At 42.4% G+C, this 14,074-nt stretch overlaps 1 protein-coding gene and 2 non-coding genes across 3 annotated transcripts in view; 1 reads left to right on the top strand and 2 right to left on the bottom strand.

Annotated features, from left to right (window-relative positions):
* The window catches only part of Gpd2 (glycerol-3-phosphate dehydrogenase 2), a 176,273-nt gene extending 164,291 nt beyond the window's left edge, over nt 1-11,982 (bottom strand). Inside the window, exon 1 of the mRNA XM_041631438.1 lies at nt 11,877-11,982. The gene's annotated coding sequence lies outside the window, so the exon portion shown is untranslated. The remainder of the gene's footprint in view (nt 1-11,876) is intronic.
* Nucleotides 11,983-12,535: 553 nt separating this feature from the next.
* Nucleotides 12,536-12,606, top strand: Trnag-gcc. The gene has a single exon. It is a non-coding gene; the product is annotated as a tRNA-Gly (tRNA).
* A 258-nt stretch (nt 12,607-12,864) lies between these two features.
* On the bottom strand, nt 12,865-12,936 carry Trnaa-cgc. The gene has a single exon. It is a non-coding gene; the product is annotated as a tRNA-Ala (tRNA).
* Nucleotides 12,937-14,074: the final 1,138 nt, after the last annotated feature.

Raw genomic sequence — 14,074 nt, 5'->3', positions numbered from 1 at the left:
AATTCTAATTCTTAGTGTCATCGCATTAGAAGGCAGGGCTTGTATTGAATACTTGGTTACCAGCTGATGGTAGGTTCTGTCTGGGAAGGTTTAGGGCCTTTTTGATATGGAGTCTAGCTGGCAGATATAGATACACTGTAGTGAGTCTTGAGGGTTGTAGATACCCTCTGTTTCCAGCTCAAGTTCTAGCTGTTTCTTGGCTGCTAACATGATATGATTTGCCTGACCAGTTCATGCTTTGTGCTGCCATAGTGATAGCTGCTCCAGCCTTCATTCCTTCCCTGTGTCTTTTGAACCATGACCAAGAAGGAATGCTTCCTCTCTTAATTTGCTGCTGGTCAAATACTTGATCGTAGCGATGAGAAAAGTAACTAACAATAAGGTAAGTAGTAGGCCATGGGATGAAACCCTGAAGAATGGGAGAGGTACCCTTACCAAAGGAGCAACCTGTGTGCCTCCTCCACTCTTTCTGCCATGACACAGGAAATCATCAGTCTGGAGCTGAGAAGAGGCCTGGTGCAAAGACCTGACCGTGGTGGCTCCAGGCTTGGACTTCCTCATTCCAGAACTGTGAGAAGTAAATTCAAGCTCATTAGTCATGCAGCCCGTGGCAGGTTGTGGTAGCAGTGCTGGCATTAATTCAATATTCTTATCATGACTTTTCTCCAGTGTCGGATGAAGGAATGAAATGTTTGGCCGAGACTTCTTCTTCAGAGAGGGGGTCTGAACTTGTTTCCTATTTTCCTCATATATTATATATTCTAAATTTAACCTGGCAAATTCCAACTAATGTAAAATATCACTAATTGCATTATAGATTAAAAAAATATACTAAGCAAGTAGCAGAGAGTTAACTCTATTTTTACCAGTGATTGTGTGATATGAAAAAAAATCTATGTGAAGGGGTTAGATATTTACTATGGGTTAGAGGGGCAGTCATCCAAGGGCAACTATGATCTTAGACTTTCCAGTTTCCATAGTGAAAATGTATATCTATCACAAATGTGGAAATATTAAATATTTTATGAACATATGCTATCTAATTTTCAATGATGTACCATGCTCAAAATCCAGTTTCCTTGTCTGAGTCTAGCCTGATTTCCCTATACTTTGAGCATAAGAAGAAAAGCATCATATAGAGACAAAAACAGTATTCCTGGGGAATAGTGTAAAGCAATCTGTAAAGCAACTGGTTGTGGGTTTGGGTCCATGTATGTGGACTCAGAGATACAGTTTCTTATTCCCGGCTTCTTCTTGTTATTGTTGCTTCGCTTCCTGTGGGATAAGCAAAGGCTGTCCTACTGAGCCACCTCTCCAGTCTGAAGGGACTTTCTTCTGATAACTCACCAAATGAAGTTTCTGAACTTGGAAAATCAATGAACAGAACAGTCATCCTTTTTTCCCCCAAGCATTGAGGCAGCATGAGCAACCACTTCACAGGTCTGTTCACCCCTTCCTTGTCAGGAAGGCCTGTATCCTTAGATGGTGAGCAAAATGAAACTTCACCCTCCAGCACACACACACACACACACACACACACACACACAAAACAAACAAAAAATTGAGGTGTACCTCATAAAATGCCAAGCTTACAGCTAATAATGGCCTTCTGAATTTTCATATTCAGATGGATTTTGTTTTTAGTGATAGGGATCAAACCAAAGGCCTTTGGCATGTGAGGCAAGCAGGCAACCACTGAACTATATCATTAACCCCTGTTTTTGCTGGTTTGTTCTTGTTTTTTCAGTCTTATTATGCAGCCCAACCTGACCTCAGACTCATGAGCTCCTTCTTTTAGGCCCAAGTGCTACAGATAACTGATTTGTCTATATTTAACAAAAAGGTGATATGCAGTAGAACTTGAAACATATAAATAATAGGAATCCCCCAATCTAAAATGTTATTAAGAGGAACCTAGTAAAGGGGAGCTGTCCCCTCTGTTTGATAGGAGGAGAACTAAGGCTGAACAACCTGCTAACCCCACAGCTGGTCAGCGGCATGTATACTTCTCCATCTACCACTCCGCTAATGCCAGCCTTTTCCCATCAGTCTCCCTTTTATCATTAGACACATTATTTTCTTTGCAAGAAGGTTAATATAAAGTACCATTTCATAATGAGCCTTTGTTCTCCTCATGCCCCTCCCCCAAATATATCATGAAGATTTGTGTGTGTGTGTTTCTGTGTGTATGTTTGTGTGTGCTTGAGACAGAATCTCACAATGTCGTCTTTACAATCTGGATACTTACTGTATAGACCAGACTGGCTTCAAATTCATAGGGATCCTCCTACCTTTCCTTCCCAAGTGCTGGTAAAGGTATATGCTGCCATTACCAACTAAGCTTTGAAAGAATGAAGACGCTGGCTCTATTGGGTATTGGTGCATTTCCCCACCCCACTTCCTTTTGCAGTGTTGGGTTTGAACACAGGGTTCTGTGCTTGCTACACAAAAGCTACTGAGCTAAATTCTCATCTCTAAAACGTGTGTGTGTGTGTGTGTGTGTGTGTGTGTGTGTGTGCATACGCAGGTTTTGGATCTCCTGAAGCTGCCTGCTGTAGGCACTGGGAACTGAACATGGATCCGATGTAAGAACAGCAAGCTGTCTTAATCACCGAGCTTTCTCTAAGCCCCAATCATTTTTTGAAACAGAGTCTCTCACTGAACCTGGAGCTCACCAATTAATCTTCATTGACTGGTCTGCAGGCTAGTGCTCCTGTGTCTCTTCCTCTTCAGAATTACAGGTAAGGCTTTACTTTCTGGCTGTTTTCCTCTTTTCCTCCCTCCTTCTCTCCCTCCTGCTCTCCCTCCCTCTTTCTTTCTCTCTTCTTCCTTCCTTTGGCCACCAACTGGGGACCAAATATTCAAATGACCCCCAAATGTGAAGGGCATCTCATTCAAAGCACCGCAGAAAGCCTGGGACCTCTTTGAATTTCTACCTCCCTTCGTTCTTTTAAAGACAGAGTCCTCCAGGCTGGCCTCAGACTGGAAACTCTCCTAGCTCCACTGCCTAGCACAGGCCATCACCTGCTTTGCAATTTTCTTTTTCTACCAGCAAGCCCTCTAAGTGCTTAAAGTACTGTCATGCTATTGGACTTTATTCCTTTGTGTATTTACAGTAATATTTTAATATACCACCACACTCCGGTTTCTGTTTGTACTCACAATTTAGAGTTTGCTTTCTACATCAATTTTTATTAAATTTTAGCATTGTAATATTTTTAAATGGTCCAACATTAGAAGCTGTATAAAAGTGAGCACTAAAGGAAGTCTACCTCTCCTCTACTTCAGTCCCACAGAACGCTTATGGATTTCTCCTCCATGATTTCTTTTTTTCAGGGGTGTGTATCAGAGTTAATACATGTATGTGTGTGTGTGTGTGTGTGTGTGTGTGTGTGAGTGTGTGTGCATGCACATTCAAATCAGGGAATTTAAAAATAAAGATGATTCATAAACAAAGCATACACAGATTTTGCACAATAGCTACAAGATTGATGGTGCAAATAAAAAAACTATTTCATGCCCTCCTAAAACTCCATGCAGTCTGTACTTTGTAGTTGATCTCTGGTGGAAACCCTTTGGAAGTACTGAGCACACTTGCTTCTCCCTAGACATGAAACTAGAGTTGGAGCATTTACGCTAGAAATTTACACTAGAAATTATTAGATAAGCTTATTCAGGGCAAGCGGTTTCTGTTTTACTTTTCCATTTTTGTGTTCATTTAGTTCGTGGTACTAGGGATTAGAAAGACTGTTCTTTAAAAGTTTTTGTCAAAATTATTTTATTTGAGAGCCTTCCTGCAACAGCTGTACTATTAACCTGTTTAGAGTACTAAAGCATTGTGAAATAATTCAAAATATTTCCTAAGATTTCTTAAATTACATCTCTAATAACTGGGATATTATCCATTCCTTTCTTTTCCTTTTTTCCCCCTCCAAAATCAAAATGTTATTCTCATCTTTATTATTAGACATGGTAGTGTTTTTACAGATTGGTGTTGTATGTGTCGACAACATTAAAAGCAGTAATGTCTTTTCCATTAATTCTTCATCCATGTTATTTTCACTATCAAATAATTGTGACTGGTGGGGGCGGGTGTTTCCACAGACTGACCAGTGCAATATTGCAATTATAATTGAGGTGCCTTGGAGGCCTGAAAATGAATCTGTCAGACAAATGAGTTTATTTCCACTTATTCAAGTAAACAAAATAATTCATACATTATACATTTACACAGGAAAGCCATTATCTTTCAATTCCATTTTCATTTTTTTCTCTTATTCTCTCTTTTTAAAACTTTTTATTCTTTGTGTCTTCTTGGTCCCATTCACTTCCCTGTTCCTTTGTATCTGTCTTTTGCCCTTGCAACCTCTCTCCCAAAATAAGATAAAATGAAGAGAAAAGAAAGAAAGAAAGATTTCATCATGGAAGCTGCAGTGTGACCCACTGAGTCACACAGTAGACCCTCTAGTCCCCCCTTTGTATCTGTCTTCTGCCCTTGTAACCTCTCTCCCAAAATAAGATAAAATGAAGAGGAAAGAACGAAAGAAAGAACGAAAGAAAGAAAGAAAGAAAGACAGACCTCATCATGGAAACTGCAGTGTGACCCAGTGAGTCACACAGTAGACCCTCTAGTCCATATATCTTCACTTACAAGTGTTCATTGCAGAGTCATTGGGCTGGCTCCAGGCCTCTGGCTTCTGTTATCAATACTGGGCCCTCACTGGGACTCCTTTGGTTATCCTGTTGTTGCCTTGTGTCGCAGAGATCGTGTAGCTTTGGATCTGCGGGACCGGCCCTTCCCATGCTCCAACAGATCCTAGATGGAGCAAATGTTGGGTTGGGCCAACTCATAGCCCTGGTTCTGGGCTTAGTGGGTTGGTCAGCCTGCCAGCTCTCCCCCATCCTCACAACCAGCTCTCCATGGCTGCCCTGGCTAGTTTCACCCTATGCAGCAAGGAGCAAGGAGGTTCTACTGCTTCCGCAGCCTCCCAGTCGGCTCACCCACATCTACACCACTAGGGTCAGTTCTACTTTGCTGCCCAGGCAAGATGCAGGAGTCACTCACCTGATTGCTGCAGCTGGTGAGGGGCAGGGCCAGCTCTCCTGTTCCCGTAACATCAGGGCCAGCTCTTTCACTTGCCAGAGTTGATGAGGGGTGGAGGAAGTGGTATATCTTTCCCTCACCCACAAATAAGAGGCGGGGCCGGACCTCCCCCTCTCCTACCGACACCCCCACGAAAGAATCAGCTCTGTAGTGTTGCCTAGGCAAGATGTTGGGCCCACTCTTCCTAGTATGGCAACTGGTGAGAGGCAGGGCCAGTTCTCCCTAGTGTTGCAGCCAGTGACATACGGCCCAACTCTATGCAGACCTATCCTCTTGGCCTTCTGTGGTAACAGAAGCCACAAAAATGAACACCGTAGCTGCAGCAGCCTAAGCCCGAACATCACCATGACTCTGAGGGGCAAGCAAGCCATCCACCTTAGCCTGCTCCTCACCTCCTCTCTCTCTCTCTCTCTCTCTCTCTCTCTCTCTCTCTCTCTCTCTCTCTCTCCCCTCACCACCCAGGGCAGGCTTCTCCGGGTAGGCATGGTGGTCTCCTTCTCCCACCCACTCATTGTATTTTCATCTTAAAGAACTGAAGTAGTCGACAATTGACAAATTCTAGAAGCAACTATAAATGAAGGAATTGTAGCGTAGAACAAATAAAGTCAAGCGCTAAGCACACAAGTCAATAGTCTACCGTGAACACTGCAACTGTTTGTTTCTTACCTGTCTCAATGCACAAAGTTTTGAATGAGACAGAATGGTTTGGACTGGGTCATTTTTCTCCAATAAAAGATGCTCTAACTTCTGTATTTAATTTTTTTTTCTTTTAAATGCAGTCTCATGCAGCCTAGCCTGGCCTTCAAAATTTCAATTCCTCTGTCTCAGATTCCCAAGAGCTGTGATTGCCTGTGTTCCCCAGCACAAGAAGTAGCCAGGATATTATTGGAAATAAATCCAGTCATTTGGTCTTGGGAGAGACAGTACAGCGGATGAGAGTATTTATTGCACTTGTAGAGGGTTCAGGTCTCAGTACTCATATGGCAACTAGGAACTAGCATAAGTCTATTTCCAGGGGATCAAAAGAAGCTCTCTTCAGACCTCTGCAGGCTCCTGCACTCACATCGGGCACATAAACACATTCAGGCACACACACACACACACACACACACACACACACACACACACACAGTTCAGTCCTATGTCTTGGCTTTTGCTGTTAAATATTTTGCCACTTTTGGTTTCAGAATACTGCTTAATTTGAAAAACTGATTAAATCAATAATTGTAAGAATAAAGCTAATATTATTAATAAAAAAATACTACTGTCTCTGCCTAGACAAAAGTTCAAGCCTACAGAGTCCTCCTATGTGGTTTGGTCTCCTTTCTCTTACAACCTGGCACTTTATACTTGGTAATTGTGTTGCTTAAAGTGCAGAATCCGTCACCCCAATTCTGGAGGCCAGATTCCAGAATGTGGTGTTGGAATATGTGCTTCCTCCTTTAAGCTCTGAGGGGGATCTGGTTTTGTGTTTTTCTTTTACTTTGTGATTTTCTATCAAAAGATGGATTGCTATTGGATATTGGTGAATATCGATAGGTGACTTTATATATTCAGTTGGCAGTGTTGCCCGGATAGACATTACATCAATATTGCATTAGCAATTATAGAGAGGGAGGCAAGCAAGTGGACATGCAGATAAGCTTTCCAGCTGTGCCTGTTTGTGTGCACAGGTAGCCGGGGGCTGTGAAGTCTGGAGAATCTTGATTGTGAAGTCAGCAGGGAGTGGCTGTATAGGAAGACCTTGTCTTAAAAGACAAATCAAAGGACTTTTGACCACAGGGACAATGTGTTAGGAAGGTTAAGGCAACAGCAAAAAAATACAGGCAGTAAATAGTTAGGAACTAAATTTTGAAAGGAACCCAAACTATTGCTGAAGCTTAGGAAAAGGGAATAGCAACACAAATCTGTGAATATACAAAAACCCCAGAAAAATCAGTGAAAAAAGCCAGAACCATTCTAGAATACATGGACCACCAATAGAGGATTGTGCTATATTATTGTGCATTTATGATTTTATTCATAAACGGTGACAAAATGCCTGTTGACAGAAATCTAAGGAAGGTTTCTAATCTCACAGTTTGTGGGTAGCTGTGATGGGGCAGGCACTGCGGCAGGAATGCTGGCAGGGTCTCCTAGATCCTGTGCAGTGAGGAAGCACAGAAAAGGGGGAGCTGCCCCTCAGCCAGCTTTCTCCCTTTGCTCAGTTTATTCTGCCTGGTGTGCCAGCCCCTGCATGGTGCCACACACATTCAGGGTTTGTCTCTTGTGCTCAGCTAAACCTCCTCGCAGACACCTCATAGACACTCCTAGAGGTATGGCTTCTAGGCGATTCTATATCCGGTCAGGTTGACACTGAAGATTAGTTAGCACAATGCATTTACTTTATTTTTATCTTCATCCTTTTTCTCATTTGTTGCACACAGAAGGTAACTTAATGGCTCTCCTGTTCATGAAAGGTTATTATCTTAAGGCCGAAGCCTCTCTTATATTGTGTGGAAGTTGTGCATACTATTTACTTAAGATCTCACTATGGAGCCCTAATTGGCTTTGAACTCACTCTGTAGATAGTCAAACCTCACACTCACAGAGATCTATCTGACTCTGCTTCCTGAGTGCTGGGATTAAAGGAAAGCGCCACCAGGTCCAATCTTGAAAATTATTAATTTTTCTCATATCTTTATTACATTTCCTTTGCCTTCCCAGAAGCCATCCTTGTGGGTAACAACACACATCTTATTGTTTATATGAGATATAGAAAAGCATGTACTATTGGTTTTTTTTGTAAATAACTTTAAACTTCTGCCAAATATAGAGTTATATCTCATTTCATAGTATATATTGTTCACTGGGAAGTATTTTTGAAAGTTCCATGTTACTCTGGGATACATCAGTGTGAAGAATGTACCCAGGACAGGCCCATCTAATTTGCATGGTTCTTAGCAAGATGAAAACAGAGAGATCTGTTTAAGTATTAAGAAACTTCAACATGGCAACAGAAGAAAATTATTTCAAAGCCTTGCTTGACCTCATATGTTATATACTCATGAAATTCCCCCCCCCTTTGAATCTAGCAAAATTTACACAAATGGTAGAAATTTAATACCACTGAAGTTTGAGAATGAAAAGATTGGTTGGTTTAGGTCAGCTTGACTCAAACTAGAATCACCTGGGAGGAAGGAACCTCAATAGAGGTGATGCCTTCTTCGTGGTGGCCTATAGATATGTTGGTATAGCATTTTCTTGATTGTTGGTTGATGTCGGAGGACACAGCCCCCTGAGAATGATGTCACCCTTTGGTTAGTGGTCCTGTGAGGTATAGAAAAAATAGCTAAACATGAGGCTAATGCAAGCCAGTGAGCAACCTTCTTCCATGGCCTGTCTCAGTTCCTGCTTATAGGTTTGTGTCTGGAGTTCCACTCTGCCTTCTCTTCATGATGGACTACAACCTGTAAGCTGAAGTAAACCCTTTCCTCCACAAGCTGCTTTTGGCATGGTGTTCACTACAGTATTAGAACACAAGCCAGGACAGCTAATACAATGACATGTTACAAATGAGGAAAACCAATTCTCTGAGATGTAATTCTACATTGTGTATCCAGATTACTCCTAGCATGGTGGGGCACGTCCTTAACCCAGCACCTAGGAGGCAGAGGCGAGCAGATCTCTGAGTTCAAGGCCAGACGGGGCTATACAGTGGTACTCTGTCTTAAAAATAAATGAACACTCAACTCTCCCCCAGTAATTTTATTTGCAGGAATTTATTCTGCAGCTATTATAATCATGCACTGACTGTAGCATTGGTCCTACCACACAGCAATAAAAGCAGGGTGAGCATCCTCTGCTGAAGACCCACCTGAAGACTCAGCCTCTATGACATGCACTATCCTACCGTCCTTACACATCTTAGGACTGCAGCCGTGGTCTTTACTCCCATGCCTTGAGTGTAATCTTTAGGAAACCTGGCCTGAGGATTCTACTTACAAATGAGAAATGGAAAAGTTAATATCTTAATTCCAAACCTATAAATGCAGTTAAAGGATGTACGGAGGTCCCTTTCCTGCCTCTGTAAAATGTAGCTGCCTATGTTAAGGTAACTTTTTCTAAGATGATTTTTTTTTTTCTGGGGTAAAAAAAAGCAAAGCTTGTGGCTACAACCATATGTATTATGTCATGTGCATACACCATGCACCCTCTCCGCTTTCCAGTAAATGAAATATTTGTATCTCCTGAGATGAGGGGGGACAAAGACCACTTTCAGTGACTAGGCTTTCAGTTGAATTTTGAGTCATAAGCATAAGGTACTTAATGCATAGACGTGTGTGTGTGTGTGTGTGTGTGTGTGTGTGTAGACACTTTAGACACAACATGACTTGGGAAGAAGAGAGCCATCGGTAAGGAAGGCAATAGTGACTTCTGCCAAAAGATGGTGGTGGTTGCATGGCACCGAGACTCTTTGAATAAATGCTGCCCCCCAAAAAATAGGAATCAGAAGGGTGATGAATTCATACTCGCATCTCCATTCCACACTCTGTAGGGCTTGGAAAATTCGGTTTTAGAATGAAATTTTCAAAAAGTAAGGGAGAAAGAAATGGGAGAAGAGAGAGGAATTGGTGAGGGAAGAGAGACAATTCAATCAGTAGCTGCATGGACCATGGCAAAAGAGATGCAGGTATTCTCAGTCTAGGGAGTAAGGTGGTAATTTTCTACCCCAAGTAGAAGAGACTGCTATGAGGAGGAGGAGCAGAATTCAGTTCCCTTTAGGACAGAAACCTCAGACTTGCTGACTGACTGGGTATGCCTGGGATCTGGGAAATGCAAACAGGTGACTCTCAATGACCGCCTTCCAGGAAACAGCGGGGCATCCTCAAAGCCTGCACGTGAGAATTATACCTGGGTTCTTCATTTCCATGCCCTGATTTTCATCCTTAGGAAAGTAGGCCTTAGGGTACTACTTGTGATTCTAAAATGGAATAAGTAATGATTTAATTCCCAGCCAGTAAAGGGCAGTCCAAATGACAGGCTCCTCCATTTCCCCAGGGCTAGTTTTTAACCTGGGACAGAAATAAGCCACGTGTATTAAATCAATACAATCACTCACAGCTTTAAAAAAAAAAAAAAAAAAGGAAGGAAGAAAAAAAAAGGGCACTCTTTTGCTGAGTGTATTATACCAACTACTTCTTGCCTCCTTCAGATGGCCTAATCCTAAACTGCCCCTCAAAGCCAAGCCAACTCCATCCTTGGATTTGGTACCTTGAGCAATCACCCAAAGATATTTCTACTTTAATATAAGCCCCAAACCATTATGTAACATTTTACAATTCCATGCCACTCCTGTGCTTTCTCATCCTCTCTTTCTCAGTGGGGACAGTCTCTGTGAATTAGAGAGGAGACCAGACTAGAGACAATGGGACTGTGTGCCCATGCTCAGGCGCAGTGGGCCAGCCTCGTGAACTTTGCATGCATTTTGATCACACAGATGGCAAAATCACTGCCCACTGAAACATTTCTGCTGCTTCTCTGGTGGCCACTGCCCACAGGCTCAGGGTTATGTTCTCAATTTTCTAACCATCGGCTCTTGAATCATCACTTTCCTCCTCAGCCACTCCTGTGATCAAAAACCCCTTTCAGTCGTCACTCCTTTCTTTTTTCCCTTTTGCTCTGGAGACTACATTGGCCTTGACTTTGAGGCAATCCTTCTGCTTCAGCGGTCCAAGCTCTGGGATTATAAGTGTGTGGCGTCACCCCCAACTTCTCATTTTTTCATTAAAAAAAAAAAAGGACTTCAATTTTGACATTTTCACATATGAATAACACACTTTTCACACACACAGTAAATCTGGATTATACGTATTAAAATATATATTTGTCTTTCTGCATATGGCTTACTTTGCTTAATGTTATGATTCTCGGCTGTAGTCTCAAAGTTCTCTCTCCCTCTCTTTCTTTCTCAAGTTTCTGGCTTACAAACTAATAAGCAGATGCTAGTGAATGAGGGGCTTAAGATGATCTGATAAATTGAGGTGCAGGACAAGGAAGCAATGGCTTTCCTCACTGGCCTGGAACAACACTGGAAGGTCAGGTCCTTTCCACAGTGATATTTTAAACCCCATTTCTGCCCCCATTTCTCTCATTTCAAAGAACAAACTGTGTTCAAAGTAAAATGGTTTTGACCTTGTTCTCTCACAGGTGCTTGGGATTGGAGTTTAGATTTTTTTTTCCAGCGCTCTAATACCTTATAGTTTTCACTCGTTGTGATTCTGTAATTCATTGCCTTCAAATTCTGCTGTTTACCCCCACACTCAAAGCTCCTTAGGAACAATCTCATTGTATAAACCCTTACATTATTTCAGGGGCTGCTTAGGATCGTTCGTGATCAGCATTCAACTATTCTGAATGTATAGCAACCCGAGTTACATCGCAATATTTCAGGGGAACAGATTGGGCAGTCGCCAAGTCCTCAGACATCAGACATGATCGGTGCCAATCATGCCCCTAAATGCCCCGGTCTCATCATTTAAGTTGCAGCAATTTACTTCTCTAGGATGAAGTCCACCTGCAACATAGGCATCGAGTCTCAGATATAGTCACTGCTAGTATAGCTCGTATTTTATTTTCTCCTGGAATCTTCCTCAACTAGTCAAAAGCCCATCACAATTTTTGAAATTTTCATTCAAAAAACAAACAAGCCAGGGATGCCCAAATTCACAGTCTTCTATGAATTACAAACACATATTTACATTGAACTCATTTTTTTTTTTTTTCCTGTTACCTGATTCTTGATACTGGTTGTTCCTCGGCAATTCCCCTTTCCAAGAAAACAAGCGCAGATTCAGACTCATTCTGAGTTGAAAGGGATCCTGGGACTGTCATTCCACAAACGAAACAGGGACAATTTAGAGAATCCAGGTCACTTGGTTAGAGTAAGTAATGATTCCCAGTTCTGTGGGGGTCGGTGTGACAGTTCGGCGTTCTCCTCATAACTCCAAGTTTCTGAGCCGTGATTCCTATTCCCAATTCTGAAAATTTTCCACTGTGTAATTTTGTCTGAGTATTTAAAACAATTGATGAAAACCAAAAGGGGTGGGATACACAGGCCGGTGATCATGTAATCCTTTACAGAATACAAAATCTTCACTTGTGTCCTTTGTCAAGAACAAGAAAACTCAAAGTTTAACAAAAGTTAGAACAGTGAGAATTTTAAAATGTTAATGTTTTGCCAGTATTTAGCAACCATTGAATTAAAATTACTGTGCCATGTTCTAAATCCTGTGGTTGGCAAAAAATAAATCCAAATACAACGTATGTAAGAGATAAAAACTAAACAAGAGTAAGAAGAAAATTCTATTTTTTCTGATTTTTGAATGAACACACAATTAACAAATTTAATGGCTCCTAGTATAGTATGAGAGAAGGAGCTCTTGTGTGCTTGCATTGGTGGTTCAGTGGTAGAATTCTCGCCTGCCACGCGGGAGGCCCGGGTTCGATTCCCGGCCAATGCAATGTGAGATATTTTGAGATTTTCTTGGCGCACAAATCTTGTTTTTGTGAAATTATCAGCATTAATGAGGAACAGAAGTACGAGTTTTCTTTCCGAATCTTTCGTTTCACTTTCTCTTCGAGCAAACACGTATCTGTTTTCCATATTTTGTAAATTTTTCTTGGCCTTTTTGTTTTGTTTTTTACTTTTCGGTGTGTTAGTTGTGAGCAAAACGTTGGTAAAGATAGAAAAAAAAAAAATCAAATCCCTTGCGGCTGCTTGGAGATGCCGGGGATTGAACCCGGGACCTCACACATGCGAAGCGCGCGCTCTACCACTGAGCTACATCCCCCAGCCTGTAAGAGCGGTCTTAACAAGAGTACTCATTCATGCAACTGAGCGCCGCTCTAACGCGTAGAACAAGGATTTGGTCTGACTTTATCCTAGTACAAGTTTCTACGGCGCATTTCTTTCTTTGTGCTCTCGATTTAGGCTGCGCTCCTGTTGCCCCTGAGAGAACCAGCAGCTGAAATTTAGCCACCAGGCGAGTCGCAGCGAGGGTTGCGAGCCGGCTTCGCCGGGGTCCGCCGGAGCCGGGAGCCTTGAACAACCAGAGGGCCTGGACCGTTCCGCCGCCCAATTCCTTACCGAACCCAACTCCGTGAGCCTACTGCGCAGGCTCCGGAGATCCCTGCGGCCTGTTGAGTGGTGCTGAGTTTTTTTGTTTTGTTTTGTTTTGTTTTTCCGGAGCTAGGTTACAGACCCGGACTTCTACCAGGCAGGAGGTCAAGTCAGCTAGGGGAGGGTCGGTGGTGGTGGTGGAGGAGGAGGAATTGCGGGCACCACTCAAATGACTCAAAAGACCTATTGCTGCATAGGCCTGTCTCTGCATTTAAGAGTTTTATAGATTTATCTAGGCATCCTGCACCTTTGGAAACCCCCTACGTCTCAGGAAAACCACATCAAAACTCCGTTTTACCCAGTGACTTTAACCTTCCTGCTCTGCCTTTTGGAGGACCAGATCCACAGAGATTCTTTAGATGGAGGTTATGGCCACTTTTTGCAGCTGAAGAATGATTTTGCTATTTGTTCTTCTTTTGCATGAGGCTCAGGCTGAAACAAAACCATGCTGTCCCCCTCTTGGTGGCTTAGGCGTGTATAAAGGATAAGTGGGCTAGGGTAGAGAACCTTCTCTAGATAGTCTTTCCAGTACTTTGATATTTACACCTTGGGCCAGTTGGATTGGCTGATGCACGTTTAACTAGTTGATATGCATATAACTCTTTTAACGCCCTCGACATTCCCTGACCTAATCGTGTCTCGGCCCTAAAATTTCAGCAAGCTAGATGATCCGATGGGCCGGCTATCTTTGAGTGAAGTAAGGTGTGTGTTCCTTCCAGGTGCATTTAAAACAGATTCCACTCCAAGAGTAGAGGCGTTGTGGTAGCCGTTTCTGATGCTAATGGCGGCAGGGTAAGTACCTGGTGTAG

The sequence above is a fragment of the Microtus oregoni genome, unplaced genomic scaffold, assembly GCF_018167655.1.
Source record: "Microtus oregoni isolate MIOR12 unplaced genomic scaffold, Mior012 000037F_ref0000500, whole genome shotgun sequence".
Lineage (NCBI taxonomy): Eukaryota > Metazoa > Chordata > Mammalia > Rodentia > Cricetidae > Microtus > Microtus oregoni.
Note: the sequence above shows the minus strand (reverse complement) of the source record. Positions and strands in the feature narration are given on the sequence as shown.